The sequence below is a fragment of the Aethalodelphis obliquidens genome, unplaced genomic scaffold (assembly GCF_003676395.1).
Source record: "Aethalodelphis obliquidens isolate GAN/ISIS:26980383/991018 unplaced genomic scaffold, ASM367639v1 scaffold64, whole genome shotgun sequence".
NCBI lineage: Eukaryota > Metazoa > Chordata > Mammalia > Artiodactyla > Delphinidae > Aethalodelphis > Aethalodelphis obliquidens.
Genome location: NW_020838008.1, coordinates 4118378 through 4145308, shown reverse-complemented (window position 1 = coordinate 4145308; position 26931 = coordinate 4118378). Strand labels below are relative to the sequence as shown.

The 26931-nt window shown below is 35.7% G+C and overlaps 1 long non-coding RNA gene across 1 annotated transcript in view; it reads left to right on the top strand.

The window, feature by feature from the left end:
- LOC113610626 (uncharacterized) overlaps nucleotides 1-26931 on the top strand; it is a 141094-nt gene that overhangs the window by 106252 nt on the left and 7911 nt on the right. Inside the window, exons 2-3 of the long non-coding RNA XR_003429152.1 lie at nucleotides 16927-17020; nucleotides 17468-17517. This is a non-coding gene — a long non-coding RNA (uncharacterized LOC113610626). The remainder of the gene's footprint in view (nucleotides 1-16926; nucleotides 17021-17467; nucleotides 17518-26931) is intronic.

Sequence of the window (26931 nt, the reverse complement as noted above, 5' to 3'; positions counted from 1 at the left end):
ATCAACTAAAAAAGTACAATTTTGATCAAAAAATCATGGAAAATTTATGAAAATGTTATACATTTGTTTCTGATATAGAATACTTAAAATATATTAAAAATATGAAAATTATATGGGATATGATTGATTATAAAATTTGTATACATTAAAAATATTCGTTCACTTTGGAAAACAGGAGTCATGCAAAAGCATACTACTATAGGCAATTTAAGTTATGTTAGGCATCCTCTAGGGATGAACCTCGAATTTTTGCTCATTCACTCTTTTTTTCTAGACTTTTTATTTATTTTTTTTACTTATTTATTTATTTATTTATTTTTTGCGGTACGCGGGCCTCTCACTGCTGTGGCCTCTCCCGTTGCGGAGCACTGGCTCCGGACGCGCAGGCTCAGCGGCCATGGCTCACGGGCCCAGCCGCTCCGCGGCATGTGGGATCCTCCCGGACCGGGGCACGAACCCGTGTCCCCTGCATCGGCAGGCAGACTCTCAACCACTGTGCCACCAGGGAAGCCCCTAGACTTTTTATTTTATATTGTAGTATAGTTGATTGACAATGTTGTATTCGTTTCAGGTGTACAACAAAGTGATTCAGTTATACATATACATGTATCTATTCTTTTTCAAATTCTTTTCCCTGTTAGGTTGTTACATAATATTGAGCAGAGTTCCCTGTGCTATACAGTAGGTCCTTGTTGGTTATCCATTTTAAATATAGCAGTGTGTACCTGTCAATTCCAAACTCCCTAACTATCTCTCCACCCCTATCCTTACCCTCTGCTAACCATAAGTTCATTCACTCTTGTCTATTAAACTGCCTGAAACTGTCTTTCTAGAATGAGACCTAATGGTGAGAAAGATGCATCTGAAGAAAGTCAACATACAGAGTTATCAAGTAATATGAAAATATATTTCAAATGCTGGTGACTAATATTTTAGAAAGATTTTCTGCAGTTAATTTTGAAGGTTAGTTTTTTTTTTTTTTTTTAACTTAGTTAATGAATGCATGTTCTTTTCCAGACAAGCGTATTAAACTGAGCATTTATTTCCTGGAACATTCCAGCTGGGTGAGATTTTCCCAAACTTGCATAAGGTGCATGACTTTAAAAATAACCTAACTAGAAAACCTTTTAAAATTTATTTATCCTTTCTCACTACTTTTCATGGTAAAATGGGTCAGACATACAGAATTAAGACATTTTAATAGGTTGCTAACTGTCTAAGCATGGATACCATAGCAAGGGGACCCACAATCTATTGTAAGTTAATTTTAAATATAGGTAAAATATACCTTGCACGGTGAAGATTTCTAAAATGGCTTGCTTTATTCAACTCCTCTGACTTTTTGAATTTTACAGCAATGACCACCCACTAATTAAAACCATAATTTATCATTGCTACATTAATGTAGACACTAGGGAAATGAACATATTAGGCTGTATCTTCAAGAAGAGAAAAAATCTTGTTTCCATACTTCAACATTTGCTATTTGGCGTCAAAAGGGGTAATTTACTGGTATGTTGATGATTTAACATAAGTCCACTCAAGATGGTTACAAAGTTAACAGACATTTGGAGACCTTGATGAAATCATTCTCTACTAGTTTGTGCCCAAGTCACGCACAAGTAATTTACAAACTAACAATGAGATCCAAGATCCCTGCATGAACTGTAATACACTGCCCACACTTCAATTTGTTATTTAAAAATTGGCTACCATTCTGGTGGCCTGAATATAATATGGGATTCTTCAAGGAAAGAAAAGTCTTTGATCTTTAGGAACTCAGTGCATATTACAGAGGGCATGCCATAATATATAATTTCTGGTTCAAGGTTTTTTCCAAGCTTTATTTATATATCAGTGACATATAACCCTGTGTAAGTTTAAGGTGTATGTGTTGATTTGATACTTTTATATATTGCAAAATAATTACCACCATAGCATTAGCTAACACCTCCATCACATCACATAATTACCTCTTTTTGTGTGTGGTGAGAATATTTAAGATCTATTCTCTTAGCAACTTTCAAGTATATAATACAGTACAATTAACTATAATCACCATGCTGTACATTAAAGCCTCAGAACTTATTCATCTTATACTTGGAAGTTTGTACCCCTTCACCAATATCTTCCCCTTTCCCCCACCTTGAAGCCCTTGCTAACCAACACTATACTCTCCGTTTCTATGAGTTTGGCTCTTTTAGATTTCACATATAATTATACCATGCATTTGTCCTTCTCTGTCTGGCTTGTTTCATTTAGCATAATGCCTTCCAGATTCATCCATGTTTTCATAAATAATAGGATTTCCTTGTTTTACAAGCCTAAATAATATTTCATTGCGTGTGTATATGTATGTGTGTATGTGTATATATATATATACACATATGTATATATATACACATATATGTATGTGTGTGTGTGTGTATATATATATATATATATATATATACATACATACACACACACACACACACCTTGTTTTCTTTATGTATCCATCAATGGACTCATAGGTAGTATTCAGACCTTGCCTATTGAATAATAATACTGCCGTGAACATAGGAGTACAGATATCTCTTCGAGATAATGATTCTGTTAACTATAGATTATCACTAGAATTAGAGTTGCTGGATCGTATGGTAGTTCTATTTTTGACTTCTTGAGAAAACTTGATACTCTTTTCCATAATGAATGTACCAGTTAACGTTCCCACTAATAGTGCACAAGGGATTCTTTTTCTCCACATACCCCACATCCTCACCAATACCTGTCTCTTATCTTTTTTGTGATAGCCATACCTGTGAGATGATGTTTCATTGTGGTTTTGATTTGCATTCCCTGATGATTCGTATTTTGAGCACATTTCCATGTACCTGTTGGTCATTTGACCAACCATGTACCTGTTGGTCAAAGAATACATATTCTTTGGAAAAATGCCTATTTAGTTACTCTGGACATTTATAATTGGATCTTTTGGGTGTTTTTTTGGTTTTTTTGCTATTGAATTGTATGAGTTCTTTATATGTTTTGGATATTAACCCTTTATCAGAGATATGATTTGTAAATATTTTCTCCCATTCTGTAGGTTACCTTTTCATTTTGATGATTGTTTATTTTGCTGTGCAGAGTTCAGTTTGATGTAGCCCCATTTATTTATTTTTGTTGTTATTGTTTGTACTTTTGATGTTATATCCAAAAAAATCATTGCTAAGACCAATGTAAAAGGTATTTTCTTCTATGTTTTCTTCCAGGAGATTTAGGGTTTAAGTTCTTATGTTTGTCTTTAATCCATTTTGAATTGATTTTTGTGTATGGTGTAAGGTAAGGGTCCACTTTCATTCTTCTTCATGTGGTTATCCAGTTTTCCAATCATTAATGGAAATTATTATATTTTCTCTGTTAAGTATTCTTGGTTTCCTTGTCAAATATTAGTTGACAATATATGTGAGGGTTTATTTCTGGGCTCTCTATTTTGTTCTCTTCGTGTATGTGTGTATTTTTATGCCAGTGCCATACTGTGTTGATTACCATGGCATTGTAGTATAGTTTGAAAAGAGAAAGTGTGATGCCTCCAACTTCAGTCTTTTTCTCAGCATTGCTTGGGATATTTGGAGTCTTCTGTGTTTCCATACACACTTTAGGTTAAATTTTTATATTTCTGTGAAAAGTGGCATTGCAATTTTGAAAAGGATTACATGGAATCTATAGATGGCTTTGGATACTACAGACATTTTAATCATATTAATTCCTCTCATTCATGAACACATAATATCTTTCCATTTGTGTCTTCTTCAATTTGTTTCATCAAAGTCTTGTAGGTTTCATCATATAGATTTTTACCTCCTTGGTTAAATTTATTCCCAAATACTTTACTCTTTTTGATGCTATTGTGAATGGGGTAGTTTTCTTTATTTCTATTTTGAATGATTTGTTGTTGCTGTATAGGATCGTGATTGATTTGTTGATTTTTTATTCTTCAACTTTACTGAATTTGTTAATTTATTCTAGCAAGTTTTTTGTGGAGTCATTAGGATTTTCCACAGATAAGATCATATCATCAGCAAACAAAGACAATTTTACTCTTCCTTTACTATTTGGAGGCTTCTTATTTCATTTTCTTGCCTGATTCCTGTAGCTAAGACTTCCAGTACTATGTTAAGTAGGTGTAGTAAGAGTGGGCACCCTTGTCATATTCCAGATGTTAAAGGAAAAGTTTTTAACCTTTCACTGTTCAGTATGATGTTGGCTGTGGGTTTGTCCTTTATTGTCTTGGGGTATGTTCCTTCTATAACCAATATGTTGAGCATTCTTATCATGAAATGATTTTGTATTTTGTCAAATGTGTTTTGTCATCTTTTGATATGATCATATGATATATATATATATTTTTTGCGGTATGCGGGCCTCTCACTGTTGTGGCCTCTCCCGTTGCGGAGCACAGGCTCCGGACGCGCAGGCTCAGCGGCCATGGCTCACGGGCCCAGCTGTTCTGCGGCGTGTGGGATCTTCCCAGACGGGGGCACGAACCTGTGTCCCCTGCATCGGCAGGCGGACTCTCAACCACTGCGCCACCAGGGAAGCCTGATCATATGATTTTAAAAATTCTATTAATATGGTCTATCACATTAGTTGATTTTATATGTTGAACCATCCTTGCATTCCAGGGATATATCCCACTTGTTTATGGTATATTATGCATTTGATGTGCTATTGAATTTGGTATCTAATAGTTTGTTGAGATTTTTGCATCTGTATTCATCAGGGATCACTGATATTGGTCTGTAGTTCTCCTTTCTTGAGTTTCCTTATTTGGCTTTTGTATTAGGGTAATGTTGGCCTCATAAAATGAGTTTGGAAGTATTCAAATCTTGGAAGATTTTAAGAAGGGCTAACAATAATTTTTCTTAAAGGGGTAGAATTCACCAGTGAAACCATCTTGTCCTGAACTTTTCTGCATTGGGAGGTTTTGATTACTGTTTCAATCTCTTTACTCCTTATTGGTTTGTTCAGATTTTCTATTTTGTCATAGTTCAGTTTTAATAGGTTGTATTTTTCTAGGAATTTATCAATTTTTCTAAGTTATCCAATTTATTGGTATATAGTTGTTCATTGTAGTCTGTGTATTTCTGTGGTATCAGTTATAATGTCTTCTCTTATTTCTGATTTTAACTTTTGCATCTTCTCTTTTTTCTTAGTCTAGCTAAAAGTTTGTCAACTTTATCTTTTCAAAATACCACTTCTTAGTTTCACTGATCTTTTCTATTGGTTTGTTTTTTTTTTTTTTTTTTTTTTGTTTTTTTTTTTTTTCTGATTTTTGTTATTTTCTTCCTTCTACTAGCTATGGGTTTAGTTTGTTGATTTTTTTTCTTTAGTTACTTGAGGTATAAAGTTAGGTTGCTCGAGATTTCTTTTTTCCTAATGTAATTGTTTATCACTGTAAGCTTTTCTCTTAGAACTGTTTTTGCAGCATTCCATAGGTTTTGGTATGTTATGCTTCCATTTTTTATTTCATATTTTTGATTTCCCCCTTTTGAGTCAATGATTGTTCAGGACTATGTTGTTTAAATTTTACTTATTCGTGAATTTTCCAGCTTTCCTCCTGTTAATGATTTCTCGTTTCGTACCATCATGGTTGGAAAAGATACATGGTATGATTTCAATCTACTTAAATTTGTGTAGATCTGTTTTGTGACCTGTCATATGCTCTATCCCAGAGAATGTTCGGTGTGCACTTCAAAGAATGTGTATTCTGCTGCTGTCAAGTGGAATGTTTTCTGTTTGTGTGTTAGGTTGATTTGATCTAAAGTATGATTCAAGTCAAATTTTACCTTGTTGATTTCTTGTCTGTTTGCTCTATTCACTCTTGAAAGTAGATAATTGAAGTTTCCTACTGTTATTTTATTGTCTGCTTCTCCCTTCAGATCTTTTATCTTTTGCCTAATATAATTAGGTGCTTCAATATTGGGTGCATATTTTTATGATTGTTGTATCTTCTTGATAAACTAACCTCTTTATCATTATATAATGACCTTTCTTGTCTCCTGTTTCCTTTTTTAGGCTTAAAGTCCATTTTTTCCTGATGTAAATATAGCTACCCCTTTTTATATTTTGGTTTCTACTTTCTCATGTGTATCTTTATTCCATCTCTTCACTTTGAGCCAACATGTATTCTTAAAACTTATCTGAGTCTGCATATAGTTGGTTCATGGTTTTTTAATCTACCTAGCCACTCTATATATTTTGATTAGATAATTCAATCTATTTACATTTAGAGTAATTATTAATTGGTAAGGACTTACTACTGCCATTTTATTATTTGTTTTCTGGCTGGAAGTTAGCTCACTGTTTCTTTTATTCTCTCTTGATGCCTTCCTTTCTGAATTGATGATTTTCTGTAGTAGTAGGCTTTGATTCCCTTCTCTTTATCTTGTATGAATCTACTCCTCTCTTTTACTTCCCTGCCCTTTTATATTTCTGGTGTCACAATTTACAACATTTAATACTGTGCATTCCTTAACAAATTATTGCAGCTATAGCTGTATATAATACTTCTGTTCTTTAATATTTATACTAAAGTAGTTAACACAACCCTTTATTGTCATGATCTTTTATTTATAATGTAATCTTGTACTTACTCTCTGAGGTCAGAATTATGCCAAATCAGTGAAATTTATTGAAAAAAATGAGATACTAGTGAAATTTCAGAAAATGATGAACATTTTTAAAAATTCAAAAAAATTAGATAGAAATATTTTGTGTCATTGTAAAGAATATTTTATGAACTAAGCTTTGTAGACTTTCTTTCCAATGCAATGCTATAATTACACAACACAACTTCCTAAATAATAGTAACAAATAGGTAGTATTTTAAGGTGAAAATTACTTAGGAAGAATAATGTGTAGAAGTATCATGCAGATTAACTGAAAATAGGAGTAGTGAGTCAGACTTACATTTACTTTGCATTTTTACAAAGAAAGAAAAGAATAATGCTGAGACAGTTATCTAGATAATTTATTTAAAAAGAAAAATCTTCCAATTATAGGAATGTGGGTTTGGCTGCTTTATTTTAGAAACAGCTTTATTTTTGATCAGTAGCCTGTGTAACCTAGCTGAACTACAGAAGTGTTCTGTCCTCTAGCACTCTTAATTATTTATTATAGACACAGATTTAAATGATAAATATTAGAGTTGAATTCTGGTTTCAGTGTGGTTAAAGAATAATGAAGTGTACCAATGAGGTCTATAACTGCATCCTGTCATATTTATTCCTCCAGTTATACAAAAAAAAATTATTAAATGACTATCATATGCAAGATACTTAGCAACATGATTTAGTCTGCTGAAACAAAAATAACTTAATTGGCTAAATGCTTAACCTGAATTTTGTTATATGTTGTAGTTATCTTGGTGGGAATAACTTGAATTTTCCTTGTGGAGACCATAAGAATTCAAGTCACAAAATATAGAAAGGTATAGGAAGAGGAGAGATGGAGAGTCCGTAGAAATATAGGAATGTAAAACTGACAAAGTAGAGGTAAAATCCACCAAGGCTGGGTTGGTCCCTTAGGGCAGATTATGGAAACTTAGTAGTTTTTGGTACTATTGCAATATTCATAAAAGAATAAGTTGTATCACTATTATATTCTTCATAAATATTTATATGACAGAAAATTATTTAAACACTCTGTTCCTCAGTTTTCCTATACTTGATATGTGGATATTGACAGTGCTCTCATTTGATTGTCATATAGAATTTATAAGAATGAAAATAAGAGTTTTTACCAAGTTCTTGATACAGATTAGGAACTTACCAATTGTTTATTGCCTTTTACTCTTGCAGTAGTTGTGTGATGAAAAATCTGTAACATGTTTGAACTCACGAGGTGGTAGTGCCTTTTAATATGACTCATTTGAATGTTCAACTCAGTTCAGCCCTCTTTTGGAGCAATTTTGGTTTTTAATGTCTAATTTTTTAAATTAATTTTTATTGGAGTATAGTTGATTTACAATGTTTTGTTAGTTTCTCCTGTACAGCAAAGTGAATCAGTTATACATATACATATATCCACTCTTTTTTAGATTCTGTTCCCATGTAGGTCATTACAGAGTATTGAGTAGAGTTCCCTGTAATGTACAGTATGTTCTTATTAGTTATCTATTCTATATATAGTAGTGTGAATATGTCAATCCCAATCTCCTAGGTTATCCCTGCCCTCCCCCTTTCCCCCTTGGTAACTATAAGTTTGTTTTCTACATCTGTGACTCTATTTCTGTTTTGTAAACAGTTTCATTTGTACCATTTATTTTAGATTCCACATATAAGTGATAACATATGATATTTGTATTTCTCTGTCTGACTTCACTTGGTATGACAATCTCTAAGTCCATCCATGTCACTGCAAATGGCATTATTTCATTCTTTTTTTATGGCTGAGTAATATTCCATTGTATATATGTACCACATCTTCATTATCCATTGCTCCATTGATAGACATTTAGGTTGCTTCAATGTCCTGACTATGGTAAATAGTGCTGCGGTGAACACTGGGGTACATGTGTCTTTCTGAATTCTGGTTTTCTCTGGATATATGCCCAGGAGTGGGATTGCTGGATCATATGGTAGCTCACTTTTTAGGTTTTTAAGGAACCTCCATACTGTTCTCTATAGTGGCTGTACCAATTTACATTCCCACCAACAGTATAGGGGGGGTTCCCTTTTCTCCACACCCTCTCCAGCATTTATTGTTTGTAGATTTTTTGATGATGGCCATTCTGACTGGTATTAGGTGATACCTCATTATAGTTTTGATTTGCATTCTCTAATAATTAGTGATGCTGAGCTCCTTTTCATGTGCCTCTTGGCCATCTGTATGTCTTCTTTGGAGAAATGTCTATTTAGATCTTTCACCCATTTTTTAATTAGGTTGTTTGTTTTTTTGATATTGAGCTGCATGAGTAGTTTGTATATTTTGAAGATTAATTCCTTGTCAGTTGCTTCATTTGCAAATATTTTCTCCATTCTGTAGGTTGTCTTTTCATTTTGTTTATGGTTTCCTTTACTGTGCAAAAAAAGGTTTTAAGTTTAAGTAAGTACCATTTGTTTACTTTTGTTTTTATTTTCATTACTCTAGGAGGTGGATCAAAAAAGATCTTGCTGTGGTTTATGTCAGAGAGTGTTCTATGTTTTCCTCTAGGAGTTTTATAGAATCCAGTTTTACATCTAGGTCTTTAATCCATTTTGAGTTTATTTTTGTGTATGGTGTTAGGGAGTGTTCTAATTTCATTCTTTTACATGTAGCTGTCCAGTTTTCCCAGCACCACTTACTGCAGCACCACTTAGTGAAGAGACTGTCTTTTCTCCATTGTATATCCTTCCCTCCTTTGTCATAGATTAGGTGACCACAGGTGCATAGTTTTATCTCCTGACTTTCTAACCTGTTCCATTGATCTATATTTCTGTTTTTGTGCCAGTACCATACTGTTTTGATTACTGTAGCTTTGTAATATAGTCTGAAGTCAGGGAATCTGATTGTCCAGCTGTTTTTCTAGTTCAGGATTGCTTTGGCTATTTTAGAAATCAAAGATGACACACACAGATAGTGAGATATACCACATTCTTGAATTCAAAGAATCAATATTGTCAAAATGACTATACTACCCAAAGTAATCTACACATTCAATGCAATCCGTGTCAAATTACCAATAGCATTTTTCACAGAATTAGAACAAAACATTTTACAATTTAAATGTCTAATTTTAATAAAAGCCCTACAATTTCAATATTAAGAGTGGAAAAGAAATCTGATTGTGTTAGATTAACCATAACATTTTACGAGGTGAGCAAAAGGGTTCAGTTGACTTGACCAACATCACTAAGCTAGTTAGTGTCAGAAACAGAGTTTAAACCCAGTATTTCTGATTGCAAATTCATATTCTTTACACTATAGAATGTCATCATTTTTACTGATGAATCCACTGTCTAAAGTAAGATATTTGGGCAGTTCCATTCTTACTAACTTCTCCTTGTGTCAGTAACACTTGTTGCCATTATGTTAGAACAAGCAGAATCAATGCACTAGTCATACTGACCATTCTGCTGACTAAATTTCAGCAAAGAAAAATGAATGTAATAAAATTTCTAGATTTTCCCATGAGGACATTTCTGAGGCATGTCATAAAATTTTACTTCTTGTGTAGTACTTTAAATCAGATGACTGTGATTAGTATTCTGATTTTTGCTCGATTTTTCAAGATAGAAAAACCAAGTAATATATACAAAGATGTTCTTTGTGACTATATATCACAAAGCATTCATTGATTTTATCTGTTTATAGGGCAGACATCTTTTATTTAAGACCAGAAAGGTCTTAATGAAAACTTGCCCAGAGATAAGGGACTGGACCAAGATTATCCCCAGCCAAGCAGCCTCATTTTAAAAAATAGCTCTTATGGTTTAACATTGAGAAAAATAAGTGTCTTCATTGGATGGATTGAAATTAAACACTTTATGTCCCATTAAAGTGGGACATATTTTTAAACTTGCACGTTGTACTTAAAATACACACAAACACAGTCCTCTTGTTCAGTCCCTTACATCTTTCATCAAAGCTTCCACATCTCATTGTTCACTCTGCTCTTCAGCCATCTGATCTAAAAAGTTCTACAATATTCTACAACCTTGGATAACAGTAAGAATATTAAGAATATGTTGATTCATCTTCATAACTTTACCTCTCTCTTTCCCCTTTAGTGGAGTGATAAATTGAGAGATTGATCGATTGATTGAGATTAGATTGCTCCTTCCACATACATATGTAGCTATTAGAGAAAAACACACAAATAAATAAAACACCTGCTAAATAGCAACAACAAAAGCACTGAGTAGTAATCTGAATATGTAAGTCAAATAAAGCAATGCTATGACCCTTTATTTAGCTTTATTGCAGGGCTTGCAAACACTAATTTAAGTCTGCTGCTGTTCATCTCATTGTCTGTATATACCTGTATGATCTATGCACCCTATTCCCTAAAATTCCTCATGTAGCTTATGCATAGGAAGATCTTCTTTATGTTTGACTATGTCTGAAAGCATTTAGACAGCAGCCTCTTTATGAACATCCATGAAGTGTTCACCATCCATCCCTTATTTGATGTCAAGAGCCAGAGGAAAGGATCCCTCTTTGTATTTTCAGTAAAATACCTCAGGCATATTTACCACTTGGTTCCATTCTATTACCAATCCTAATAAACTAAGATTTCATCTTTGCTATCCCACATCATATTATGATACCTCCTTTCAAGACGAGCTGGATAATTTTCTTTTTCTCTCTTGTACTCTCTTATTTCAGTGCTGAGATTCTGTTTTGTGCCTTTGGATTAATTATTCTTTCATATCCAGAAATCTATACTTAGATCTCAACTAAGTCCCTATTTACAACTGATCTTGGACAGTTGACCTTTCCCTTGGCCTGAAATTTGGTTGGTCTTCGTTTATTTTCATAGTATATGTGCATATGCTTGGGTTATGGAATGAACACCAGGCTAGAACAAATACATAGATTAAGATTGTCTATCAACTCTTATAGGGATAAAAACTTAGCTCTCTTTTTGTGGGTGAGAGTCTAGCTATGTTCACACTTTCTTTTTTTTTTTTTTTTTCCATTTCTTTGAACTTGTAAACCAAATGGACACAAAAGGCAGCTATAGGTTTAATTTCTGGAATGTGTTGTGATAGCACAATAGCTTGGGCAGAGTGATATGAGGGGTACAGCCCCTGACCCGTCTTTAGGACTCTTGGCCAATTGTAACTGTGGCCATTTTCATTTTCTGAATCGCTTAGAGTCCATAACAGCTATAATGTGTATGTCACAACTACTTTAAAATTATGAGGTTTGGCACCAATAAGCCAACATTCTTTTATGTCTAGTGATCCTAGCTAATTGCCTAGGATGGAGCTTCTTTCTTTGGTTTAATCATGTATCATTTATCAAACATTATATAATACTAAGAAACTGGGAGTGAGTTTAATATATAACATTTTTGGCATGTGCCCTCCAGGAAGTTTTCTTCTCATTGTGCCTTTGATACTCACATATGAAAAATTAAATAACAGAATAAAGCAATTATATGCCAGATGTCACAAGGCATTATGTGATTAAGCCTCCAACTAAGGCAAAATGCTGGCTAGACTTCTTAATTGTTACAAAAGTATATCAACCTCTCAATTTGTTCACTATCATGACTTTGCTTTTTGTAAGTCCAAGTATAAGCACTCCAGGCCTTGTCACAGAATGCACCTGTCTGCTCTTATGACACATTTAGTTTAGAGATATTCTATTTATAGGAAATATTTGAAATATATGGTTCATCCATTGTCAGTTAGTGTTTTCTGTGATCTATACTCTTTCAAGGCAGTCCACTATTATAACTTATACTTGGCCTACTGAAAGAACCATGTTTCCTAAATTGCAGTTTAATATTAAAATGTGGCTTTTATCCAAGGGCACTGTAAGAAGCAGCCATGCAAAACCCATTACTGTATTAGCCATAGAATGTTATTCAGGAAACTGTTCATGATATTCTTCAGTTTTTCTTTTATGAAGGCCCACAAAGCAAAATTGTTTTAGAGATTGGTGTCACAAATATCTTCGCTTTCACTGAAAACTGTGTTACTCTCTTTCTAACAATAATATGACTGGCCCCATCTTCCTATATTTGTTGTTGTCAGGAAGTTAAGTGAAGAATTTGAAACCTGTGCTACTTCAATAAACACGCTACTTCTAATGTTATCTGAAAAGGAGGGCGGCAAAAAGATACGGAAAGGTAGAAGAAAAGAAGGAAGGAAGGAAAAAAGATAAAAATGAAAGGGAGTATTTGGTATCTATTTGGCTGCACCTTTTTACTCCTGATACTCACTCCTGACATTTATTAGTCCAAATCCATTTGGGAAATATTTCTTCTACTCCAGTGTCTTGTTCCTCTGGATAGAATTTACTTCATTTACCTCCTTGTACCAAATTTACATGCAAAATAATTACAAACATCCACTGGGAATAAGTGTTAAAATCCAAAGCAATTTCCACCTAACTAAAATTGGCATGGAAACATTTGTAAAGTTGAGCATACAGGTATAATTTTAATGGCTTCTTCTCAGAATAATCATTATGGCAAGTGGTAAATAATCAGTGGATTGGTGAAATACAAGATAATTAGTGGTTAAATTCCTCTCTTTCCCAGCAACCTCAATGATTTAAATAATATTTCTATACACTAACAGCAAAATATATAAAAAGTAAAGAAATGAATCTCATTTACAACAGCATCAAAACCAATAAAATACTTAGTAGTAAATCTAACCAAGGTGATGAAAGATCTCTACACTGAAAATTATAAGACAGTGATGAAAGAAATTGAAGATGACACAAATAAATGGAAAGATATTACATGTTCATGGATCAGAAGAATGAATATCATTAAAATGTCTGTAGTAGCCAAAGCCAGCTATAGATTCAATACAATCCCTGTCAATATTCCAACAGCAATTTTTACAGAAGTAGAAAAAATCAATTCTAAAATTTTTATGAAGTCATAGGAACACCTGGGAAAGACTTGGAATAGCCAGAGCAATCCTGAGAAGAACAAAACTGGAGGCATTATACTTCCTGACTTCAAACTATATTATAAATCTATAGTAATCAAAACAGTATAGTACTGGCATAAAAGACAGGCACATAGACTAATGGAACAGAATTGAGAGCTCAGAAATAAATCCATGCATACATATCAACTAATAGTTGACAAGGAGGTCAAGAACACTCAAGAGAGGAAAGACAGTTTCTTCAATAAATAGTGCTGGGAAAACTGGATATTCATATGCAAAGTAATGAAACTAGAGCCCTATCTTACATCACTCACAAAAGTTAACTCCAAATGGATTAAAGACTTAAACATATTTAAGAAGTGAAATCATAAAACTCCTAGAAATAAACATAGGGCAAAATCTCCTTGACACTGGTCTCAACAGCAATCCCCTTGATATGAATGACAGCAAAAGCATAAACAACAAAAGCAACAAATGCATAAGTGACACTAAATCAAATAAGTTTTACAGAGCAAAAGGAACAGTCAACAAAATGAAAATACAACCTATGGAATGGGAGAAGATATTTGCACATCATATATCTGATAAGGGGTTAATATCTAAAGTATGAAGAACTCAACAGCAAAAACCCCCCTACAACCTATTAAAAAATGGGCAGCAGAACTGAATAGACATACAAATGACCAACAGGATTTTCTATATATAAGATCATATCATCTGCAAAGACAATTTTACTTCTATTCCTTTTATATCTTTTTCTTACATGATTGTTCTGGCTAGGATTTATAGTACTATGCTGAATAGGACTGCTGTGAGTGGGCGCCCTTGTCTTGTCCTGATCTTAGAGGAAAAGCTTTCAACCTTTCACCATTGAGGATGAGGTGGCTGTGGTTGTGTCATATATGGCTCTATATTTTTGAGGTTATTTTGTTGTATGTACCTTCTATACTCAATGTGTTGAGCATTTCTTATCATGAAATGATGCACTTTGTCAAGTGCTTTTTTGCATCTCTTGAGATGATCATATGACTTTCCATTCTTTTAATGTGGTGAATCACATTTATTGATTTGTGTGTGTTGAACTAACCCTGAATCCCAGAGATAAATCCAGCTTGGTCATGGTGAATGATCCTTTTAATTTGGTGTTGAATTCGGTGTGCTAATATTTCAGTGAGAAATTTTGCATCCATATTTATTCATCAGGACTATTGGTCTGTAATTTTCTTGTAATATCTTATATGACATTGGTATCAGGTACCAGGGTAATGCTGGCCTTGTAAAATGAGTTTGGGAGTGTTCCCTCTACAATATTTTTTGGAAGAGTTGAAGAATAATTGACATTAATTCTTTTTTAATTCTGGTAGAATTCACCAATGAAACCATCTGGTTCTAGTTTTTCTGTTTGGGGAGTTTTTGATTAACTTATTTAATATATTTAGTCAATATTGTTCTTTTTAGGTTCTTCTCTATTTCTTTACAATTCAATCTCGGTAGATTTTATGTTTCTAGGAGTTTATCAACTTCTTCTAGGTTATCCAGTTTGTTTAAATATAATTGTTCACGATACTCTCACGATCCTTTGTATTTCTGTGGTATCAATTGTAATGTCTCCTCTTCATTTCTGATTTTATTTATTTGAGCCTTCTCTCCATTTTTCTGAGTTAGTCTAGCTAAATGTCCACGTAGTTTATCTTTAAAAAAAACCCAGCTCTTAGGTTCATTAAATCTTTACTACTGTTTTTCTGGTCTCTATTACATTTATTTCTGCTCCAATCTTTGTTATTTCCTTTCTTCTGCTAACTTCGGGCTTAGTTTGTTCTTTTTCTAGTTCCTTAATGCATAAAGTTAGGGTTTTATTTGAGAAATTTCTTGTTTAGTAATGTAGGTGTTTATTGTTATATATTAATACAGATTTGCAGCATCCCATAAGTTTTGATATGTTGTGCTTCCATTTTAATTTGTTTCAAAATTTTTTATTTCCCTCTTGATTTCTTCTTTGACTCATTGGTTATTCAGTGGTATGTTGATTATTCTCCACATATTTGTGAACTTTACAGCTTCCCTCTTGTTATTGATTTCTAGTTTCATACAATTTTTACCGAAAAGATACTTGGTATGATTTTATCTTGTTAAATTAGTGAAGACTTATTTTGTGACCTATCCTGGAGAATTTTTCATGTACACTTGAGAAGAATGTGCATTCTGCTGATGTTGGATGGAATGTCTGTATATATCTGTTAAATTATGCATTAGACCAGATGGACTTAAGTCCAACATTCCTTACTGATTTTCTGTCTGGATGATCTATTCAGTTTTGAAAGTGCACTATTGAAGTCCCCTATTTTATTGTGTTGTCTCTTTCTCCTTTCAAATCTGTTAGCACTTGCTTAATACTTTTAAGTGCCCTGATAGTGGGTATACTTATATTTATGATTTTTATATGTTCTTGTTGAATTGAACCCCTTATATTACATAATAATTATCTGTCTCTTGTTACTATTTTTTTGGCTTAAATTCTGTTTTGTATGATATAAATACAGCTACTCCTGCTCTCTCTTGGTTTCCACTTACATAGAATATCTTTTGCCATCCCTTCACTTTGAATGTATTTGTCCTTAAGGATGAGGTGAGGCTTTTGTAGGCAACATATAGTTGGGTCTTATTGTTTTATCTATCCAGCCACTCTATACCTTTTGATTGGAAAATTTAACTTATTAACATTTAGAGTAATTATTGATAGGTGTGATATTTGGCCTTCATCCCCTTTCTTGGCTCACAGCTCACAAAACCCTTGGACTTTCCTGTGATAAGAGTACAGGCATACCTCAGTTGATTGTGCTTCATTTTATTGTGTGGTTTTTTTTTTTTTGTTTCTTTTTTACAAATTGAAGGGTTTTGGCAACCCCGTGTCAAGCAAATCTATTGGCACCATTTTTTTCAACAGTATTTGCTCACTTCGTGTCTCTGTGTCACATATTTGGGTAATTCTCCCAATATTTCAAATCCTGCACCAGCGAATATTACAATTCACTGAAGTCTCAGATGATGGTTAACACTGTTTATCAACAAAGTATGGTTTATCAACAAAGTATGTTTTAATTAAAGTATGTACATTGTTTTTTTTAGACACAGTGCTATTGCACACTTAATAAACAGGCTAGTGTAAACATAACTTTCATATGCACTGGGAAACCAAAAAATTTGTGTGACTGCTTTATTGCAATATTCACTTTATTGCAGTGGTCCTGAACTGAACCTTCAATATCTCTGAGGTATGCTTGTAATGGGAGCGTCTTTTGTAATAATATTTGGTCTTTTGTCCTAGGTTTCTGAGATCACTTCAGAACCATAAAGGAGAAATGGGTGTTTTGTTATTCATAAGAAGCCTCTTCTGCCACAACTGGGTTTATATCAATGAGGTGAGTTCTGGAAAACACCTAAGGATGGGGGCTGGTTGCCAGGGTTAAGAGAGTTGGAACTTTCAGTCCCACACCCTGATTTTCAGGGAGGGGAGAGGGGCTGGAGGTTGAATCTTTATCCAATGATTTAATCAATAAAGCCTCCATAAAACCCCAAAAGGACTGGGGTCATAGAGCTTCAGGGTTGGTGAACATTTGGAGATTTGGGGACAGTGGAACACTTAGAATCTTGTGGGACTGAAGCCTTAAATTATGGTATCTGATGCTGTATCTGGGTAGATAGTGTCAGAATTAAGTTAAATTTTAGGACACCCAGATAGTGTTGCAAGCATCGCTTGGTGGTATGGGGAGAAAACCCCCCACACTCATATTGGAAATGGGTTCAGAACCATTTTAATAAGTAAGGACTTACTAATCGCATCTTATTGTTTTCTGTTTGATTTGCAGTTCCATTTTTCTTTCTCAGAAGGAACTGGGTTCTGAACCATATTTAATGGGTAAGGACTTACTAATGTCATCTTATTGTTTTCTGTTTGATTTGTGGTTCCATTTTTCTTTTCTTCCTTTCTTGCTGCCTGCCTTTGGAACTAGATGATTTTCTATATAGTTGTATACTTGGATTTCTTTCTCTTTACCTTTGTGTATCTATTGTAGATTTGTGGTTCCCATGAGATTTACATAAAACATCATATAGATATATTGGTCTGTCATATGCTGAACACAATTTAATTTTGAATACAAAAATTCTATCTTTTTACTCTCCCCTTTTACATTTGTAAAACAATATTGTGTATTAATTAATGAATACTGAAGCTATAGCTATGTTTTAATAATCTGTTTCTTTCATTTTATTCTAGAGTTAAGTAGTTAACAGATCACTGTGTTACAGTATTAGGGTATTATGAACGTGGCTATATGCTTACTTTTACCAGTGCATTGTATGTTTTTAATTTGCCCATTAGCGTCCTTTTGTTTCAGCTTGAGGAACTCCTGTTAGCTTTCTTATAATTCAGCCTTAGTGATGGTGAATTCCCTCAGCTTTTGTTTATTATGGAAAGATTTTATCTCATCTTCAATTCTGAGGAACAACTTTTCTGGGTATTCTTTGTTGGCAGTTTCTTTCTTTTAGCACGTTAAATATATCATCCCATTCTCTCCTGGTCTAATAGGTGTCTGCTGAAAAATCTCAGAGCTTTATGAGGGTTCCCTTACATGAGCAAATATTTTTTCTATTGCTGCTTTAAAAATCATTTTTTGGTTTTAGACAATTTTATTATTATGTGTCTTGGAGGAAAAACATTTTGGAGTGAAATTTTGAGGTGACCTATGAGTTTCATGAAATTGGATGTTCAAATTTCTCCCCATATTTGGGAATTCTCAGCCATTATTTCTTTAGATAAACTTTCCAATTCTTTCTCTCTTTGGGACTCCAATAATGCATGCATTATTTCTTTTGGTGGTCTCTCATAACCCCTTTAGGCTTTCTTTATTCCTTTTCATTCTTTTTGCTCTTGGAATTGTATCATTTCAATTGATTTGTTTTCTAGCTTACTGATTCTCTTTCCTGCTTGTTGAAGTCTAAGCTATCTATTGAATTCTTCAGTTCAGTCATTGTATTCTTCATGTCCAAAATTTCTGTTTGGTTCTTTTCTGTTTAATACCTCGTTGTTGAGCTTCTAATTTTGTTCTTATATTGTTTCCCTAATATCTTTAAAGTGTTTTTCTGTGTCCTTATATCCCTCTAAGCATCTGTAGAACAATTAGTTTGAATTATTTGTTGGCCAATTTCTGGATATCTGTTTCTTTGGGGCCAGTTACTGGAGTTTTACTGTATTCCCTTGGTGGAGACATGTTTCCCTGATTCTTTGTGATCCCTAGAACCTTCTGTAGGTATCTGCATTTGAAAGAGCAGTCACGTCTTCCAGGCTTCATGGATGAGTTTTGTTAAAGGAAGCCTTTCACTGGTAGAGGGGGAGCACAACTGGATTGTGCTGTGATCATGACTCAAGTGGTACAGGATGACAAGTGTGGGGCACTGTCTGAAGGGGGTTTTAATGTTTCTTCAGTTTAGGCCACTGTGGTTCACAGCATTGATAGGGTTATACTTCTTGGTGAGCACCACAGGGGGACTACAGTGCCTGTAAGGGCTGTTGGGCTTCTAAGTGTCACCTCCAGGACCAGTAGCTAGGGACCAGGGCAGGCACGTATGCAGTGGCAGTGGTCACATGTAGACACTGCCCTGGCTCCCGTAAGTAAGAACAAGGGCCGTCTATGGGCTCCTTTGCATCTGCAGAAAACCTGGGTATTAGTGTGCTCTCCTATGGATTTATACTCCATCCCTAGGTAGTCATACTGCACTGGGGATCATGCAGGACCATAGCTTGAAGGGCTAGCTATAAGTAGGCACAGTGTTGCTGGCCATTGACAGAAGGCAGAGTCTGATCCAGACCTGCAAGCAGCTGTGGGAGTACAGGATGCCAGTGTACTCTTCTGTGGCCACATACTCTTTCCCCTGGGTAGTAAGAACCAATGATGAGAGTTAGGCTGGGGACATCCTGGAGCAAAGCTGGAGGGGTTCTCTATAAGTTTATATGACATTGCCAGCCAATAGTAGAAATCAGGACTTGATCCCTACCCATAAGTAGCTAATAAGTAGCTATGGGGTCCCTGGCTGTCAGGATGTTCACCCAGGGCTTCATAATAAATACCTTCCAGGTATGCTGCAGTGGAAGCCAATGATATGCATCAGGCTGATGGCATGCAGGTGCACAGCTGGATGGCTGAGCCCAGGCACACTATCAATCATTGTGCAGCTGCAGGAACCTGGGCTGGTGAGGGATACAGGCAGCTTACATATCTGCAGCTGCAGAGAGCTTAGAAGGCTACCAGTGTGGGTCTGGGTGCATAATGCTCAGGGAGGATGTGAGGTGCATATTAGTGAACATAAATACCTTTGGGGTACCTGGTGAGATCTGTGCAGGCTGCTGGTGACTTCCTCAGTGGCAGAAGGTGCTGAATTTGTCTTTAGAGCCAAGTCTCTGTGAACTGCAATTGCTCCCACTATGTTTGCTGATAATAGCTTCTGCTTTTCTTCCTTTTTCCTAGCTAGCTATTCATGCCATTCTGGGTAGGCGGTACCAAACATTCTGGGTAGGTGGTACCAAAGCGGGACCTTCACATGGTGCTGGGAGAGGCTAGAAAGCTAGTTGCTCACCCCACTTTTCTTTTTCTGGTGAGAGGAACTCTTACTAGTTGGGAAGTTCAGCATTGCTGAACAATGCTGGCTTGCTTAGGGGACGTGATGATACAGGCAAAATTAAGCTGTCTTTCTTCATGTGATTATTTTTAGCATTTTTTTCCATGGTATTGCTAAAACTTCATAAGTAAGTGGAGTGTAGAGGTCTCATGGAGCTGTCTAATCATTGCTCAATCTTTGTGTCAGGATAGGGAAGCTGGGATCTCCTATGTCACCATTTTTCAAAGAATTTCGCCTGTATCTTGGCAATGATTTTTGGATATGACATCTAAAGCACAAGCACCAAATGGGACTACATCACATTAAAAGGGTTCTACACAGAAAAAGAAACAACCAACCAACAAAATGAAAAGACAGACAACCAATGGACTTGGAGAGAATATTTGCAAAACATATCTGATAAGGGGTTAATATCCAAAATAAATATATAAGAGACATACAACTCAATAGCAAAGAACAAATAATACAGTTTAAAAATGGGGCAAAGGAGCTGAAATAGACAAAAGATATTCAAATGGCCAACAGGGACACAGAAGTGTGCTCAACATCAGTAATTAGGGAAACACAAATCAAAATGAGATGTCACCTCATGCCTTTCAGAATAGCTGTCACTGAAAAGAGAAGAGATAGCAAGCATCAGTAAGGATGCACAGAGGAAGGGAAACCTTGTATACCCTTGGTGGGACTATAAATTGGTACAGCCACTAGGCAAAACAGAATGGATTTTCTTCAAGAAATTTAAAAAGACCTTCTGAGACCTGTACCTGCTGCTCTGGAGAGAAGGCCAGACCCTGACCACGTGCTTCACAGTGGAACAGCAGTCACCCCATGCTGCCTGCTTCTAACCTGGGCCGTGTTGCAGCACTCCAGCTCACTGCCCTCTTTCAACACCTGTGGAGGTGGCCTGGCTCTTAAGGAAAAGGACCTTGACCTCACCTCCTTCCATCAGAAATCACAACTGATGAACAACCATCGATAAAAAAAGACTGGAACCTACCAAAAAAGATATTCTACATCCAAAGACAAAGAAGAAACCACAGTGAGATTGTAAGAAAAGTGCACTTGCAATATAATCAAACCCCATACCCCACAGTGGGCAACCCACAAACTGGAGAATAATTATACTGCAGACGTTCTCCCATGGGAGTGAGAGTTCTCAGCCCCATGTCAGCCTCCCAGGCATGGGGGTCTGGCATCAGAAGGAGGAACCCCCCAGAACATTTGGCTTTGCAGGCCAGCACGGTTTGATTGATTGTAGGAGCTCCACAGGACTGGAAGAAACAGAGACTCCACTCTTACAGGGCACAGAGAAGGTCTCATGTGCACTGGGACCCAGGGCAAAAGCAGTGACTTCACAGAAGCCTGGGCCACATCTACCTGCTGGTTTTGTGGAGAGGGGGTGGTGGCTTTCTCTGGGACATAAAGGCTGGTGGTGAACATATCCAGGAGTACTCATCTGCAGGCTGACATCTTGCTTGGTTCATCCGCACCAAGACCTGGCCCTACCCAACAGCCTGTAGGCTCTAGTGCTGGGCCATCTTAGGCCAAACAATGAATAGGGCAGGAACACAGCCCCACCTATCAAGAGACAGGCTCCCTAAAGATTTCCTCAGCCACCTCTAGACACACCCTTAGACATGGCCCTGCCCACCAGAGGGCCAAGACATAGCTCCACTGACCAGTGGGCAGGTGCTGGCACCTCCCACTGGAAAGCCTGCACAGGTCTCTAGACCAGCCTCACCCACCAGGAGGCAGACACCAGAAGCAAGAAAACTACAATCCCACAGCCTGTGGAACTGAGTCTGCACACACTGGTCAGAACCTACCCTGGGACCAGCTGGTCCCTGGTGCTTAGGTGATGAGAGGGGAGTGTACTGCTGGGACACATAGGACATCCCCTACAGAGGGCCACTTCTCCAAGGTCGAGAAATATAACTAACTTTCCACATATATAAAAATTTAGACAAAATGAGACAGAAGAGGAATATGCTCCAGATGAAGGAACAAGATAAAAACCCAGAACAACAACTAAGTGACATGGAGATAGATAGGCCATCTATCTATCTAAGAACGAGTTCAGAGTAATGATCATAAAGATGATCTAATAACTCAGGAAAAGAATGGATGCACAGAGTGAGAAGTTACAAGAAGTTTTTAACAAAGAGTTAGAAAATATAAAGAGCAACCAGAGTTGAAGAATACAATAACTAAATGAAAAATACACTAGAAGGAATCAATCGCAGAATAAATGAGGCAGAAGAACATATAAGTAAGTAAGCTGGAAAACAGAGTGGCAGAAATCAATGCCATGGAACAGAATGAAGAAAAAAGAATGCAAAGAAATGAGGACAGTTTAAGAGACCACTAGGACAATGTCAGAAGCACCAACATTCGATTTGAGGGGGTCCAGGAGAAAGGGCCTAAGAAAATATTTGAAGAGATAATAGCTGAAATGGCCCCTAACATGGGAAAGGAAACAGTCATCCAACTCCAGGAAGCACAGAGTAACCCATACAGGATTAACCCAAGGAGGAATATGCCAAAACACATAGTAATCAAATTGACAGAAATTAAAGAGAAAATATAGAAAGCAATGAGGGAAAAGCAACAACTAACCTTATGCAGGGGGTGGGTATTTTATCGGCTGATTTCTCAGCATAAACTCTGCAGGCCAGAAGAGAGAGAGTGGCAGGATTGATATATTTAAAGTGATGAAAGGGAAAAACCTACAACCAAACTCTACCCAGCAAGGCTCTTGTTCAGATTTGATGGGGAAACCTAAAGCTTTACAGACATGCAAAAGCTAAAAGAATTCAGCACCACTATACTGGTTTACAGTGAATGCTAAAGGAATTTCTCTAGGCAAAAAAGAAAAGGGCACAACCAGAAACAAGAAAATGAGAAAGCTCACTGGTAAAGGCAAACATACCATAAATATAGGAAATCATCCACACACAAATATGATATCTAAACCAGGAATTGAGAGGGGAGGAGAATACAAATGCAGGCTATCTGAAATGCATTTGAAATTAAGAGATCAGCAACTTAAATCAATCCTGTATATATAGACTGCTATATCAAAACCTCACACTCACCACAAGTCTAAATTCTATGATAGATAGATATACACACAAAAAAGAAAAAGGAATCTAAATACAACACTAAAGAAACTCATCAAATTAGAAGAAAAAAGAGCTACAAAAACAAATCCAAAACAATTAACAAAATGGCAATAAGAACATACATACTGATAATTACCCTACATGTAAAACTGTTAAATGCTCCAACCAGACTGGCTGAATGAATACAAAAACAAGACCCACATATATGATGTCTACTAGAGACCCACTGCAGACCTAGAGACACATTCAGATTGAAAATGAGGGGATGGAAAGAAATTCCATGCAAATGGTAATCAAAAGAAAGCTGGAGTAGCAATTCTCATGTCAGACAAAATAGACTTTAAAATAAAGACTGTTACAAGAGAAAAAGAAGGACACTATATAATGATCAAGGGATCAATCCAAGAAGATATAATGATTGTAAATGTATATGCACCCAACATAAGAGCACCTCAATACATAAGGCAGATGTTCACAGCCATAAAAGGAGAAATCAATGGTAAGAAAATAGTGGGGAACTTTAACACACCACTTTCATCAAAGGACAGATCATCCAGACAGAAAATCAATAAACACAGGCTTTAGATGATACATTAGATCACATGGACTTAATTTATAGAGCATCCCATCCAAAAGCAGCAGAATACACATTCTTTTCAAGTGTGCATGGAACATTCTCCAGTATAGATCATATGCTGGGCCACAAAGCAAGCCTCAGTAAATTTTCGAAAACTGAAATCTTATCAAGCATCTTTTCTGACCACAACAATGTGAGATTAGAAATCAACTACAAATGAAAACACGATGATCCAAAACCTGTGTGACACAGCAGAAGCAGTTCTAGGAAAGAAGTTTATAGCAATACAAGCTTACCTCAGGAAACAAGAAAAATCTCATATAAACAACCTAACCTTACACCTAAAGCAACTAGAGAAAGATGAAGAGACAAAACCCAACGTTAGTAAAAGGAAAGAAATCATGAAGATCACAGCAAAAATAAATGAAATAGAGATGAGTAAAACAATAAAGATCAATGAAACAAAAAGGTGGTTCTTTGAAATATAATTGACAAACCTTAAGCCAGATTCATCAAGAAAAAAAGGGGAAGTGCTCAATTCAATAAAATTAGAAATGAAAAAAGAGAAGTTACAACTGCTACCACAGAAATACAAAGGGCTATAAGAGACAAGCAATTATATGTCAATAAAATGGACAACGTAGAAGAAATGGACAAATTCTTAGAAAGGTACAATCTCCCAAGACTTGAAGCAAGAAGAAATAGAAAATACGAACAGACCAATTACAAGCACTGAAACTGAATCTTTGATTTTAAAACTCCCAATAAATAAAAGTCTAGGACAGACGACTTCACAGGTGAATTCTATCAAGAGAAGGGGTAACACCTATCCTTCTGAAACTCTTCCAAAAAATTGCAGAGGAAGGAACACTTAAAACTCATTCTAAGAGGCCACTATCACTCTGATATCAAATCCAGACAAAGATATCACACAAAAAAGAAAATTACAGGTCAACATCACTGATGAACATAGATGCAGAAATCCTCAACAAAATACTAGCAAACCAAATCCAAAAATACATTAAAAGGATCATACACCATGATCAAGTGGGATTTGTCCCAGGGATTCAAAGATTTTTCAATATCTGCAAATAAATCAGTGTGACACATCACATTAACACATTGAAGAATAAAAACCATATGATCGTCTCAGTAGATGCAGAAAAAGCTTTTGATAAAATTCAACACCCATCTATCATAAAAACTCTCCAGAAAATGGGCACAGGCAGAACCTACCTCAACATAATAAAGGCTATTAATGACAAACCCACAGCTAACATCATACTCAATGGGGAAAAGCTGAAAGCATTTCCTCTGAGATCAGGAACAAGGCAAGGATGTCCACTCTTGCCACTTTTATTCAACCTAGATTTGGAAATCCTAGCCATAGGAATCAGAGAAGAAAAAGAAATAAAAGGAATCCAAATCAGAAAAGAAGTAAAACTGTAACTGTTTGCAGATGACATGATACTCTACACAGAAAATCCCAAAGATGCTACCAAAAAATGACTAGAGCTCATCAATGAATTCAGTAAAGTTGCAGGACACAAAATAAATACGCAGAAATCTGTTGCATTTCTATACACTAGCAATGAAAAATCAGAAAGAAAGAAAACAATCCCTCTTACTGTAGCATGTGAAAGAATAAAATACCTAGGAATAAACCTATCTAAGGAGGCAAAAGACTTGTACTCTGAAAACTATAAGATGCTGGTGAAAGAAAATAATGATGACACAAACAGATGGAAAGCTATACCATGTTCTTGGATTGTTAAAATCAGTACTGCCAAAATGACTATACTACCCAAGGCAATCTACAGATTCAATGCAATTCCTATCAAATTTCCAATGGCATTTGTCACAGAACTAGAACAAAAAATTTTAAAATTTGTATGGAGACACGAAAGACCCCGAATAGCCAAAGCATTCCTGAGAAAGAAAAACAGAGCTGGAGGAATCAGGCTCTCTGACTTCAGACTATGCTACAAAGCTAGAGTTATCAAAACAGTAAGGTACTGGCACAAAACCAGAAATATAGGTCAATGGAACAGGCTAGAAAGCTCAGAAATAAACTCACGCACCTATGGTCAATTAATCTATGACAAAGGAGGCAAGAATATACCATGGAGAAACGACAGTCTCTTTAATAAATGGTGCTGTGAAAACTGGACAGCTACATGTAAAAGAATGAAATTAGAACACTAACACCATACACAGAAATAAACTCAAAATGCATTAAAGACCTAAATATAAGACCATAAATCTCTTAGAGGAAAACATAAGCAGAACACACTTTGACATAAATTGCAGCAATATCTTTTTTGATTCACCTCCTAGAGTAATAAAAACAAAAATAAACAAATGGGACCTATTTAAATTTGAAACCTTTTGCAAAGCAGAGGAAACCATAAACAAAACAAAAAGACAACTTACTTATAGAATGGGAGAAAATGTTTTTAAATGATGTGATGGACAAGGGATTAATCTGCAAATACAAAAACAGCTCATAGAGCTCAATAACAAACAACAGACAACCCAATCAAAGAATGGGTAGATGATCTAAATAGACATTTCTCCAAAGAAGACATACAGATAGCTAAGAGGCACATAAAGAGATGCCCAACATCGCTAATTATTAGAGAAATGGAAATCAAAACTACAGTGAGGTATCACCTCACACCCATCAGAATGGCTATCATCAAAAAGTCTGCAAATAATAAATGCTGGAGAGGGTGTGGAGAAAAACGAACCCTCCTACACTGTTGGTGGAAATGTAAATTGATACAGCCACTATGGAGAATAGTATGGATGTTCATTAAAAAACTAAAAATAGAGCTACCATATGATCCTGCATTCCCACTTCTGGGCATATATCCAGAGAAAACCAGAATTCAAAAAGATACATGCACCCCACTGTTCACAGCAGCACTATTCACAATAGCTAAGACGTGGAAGC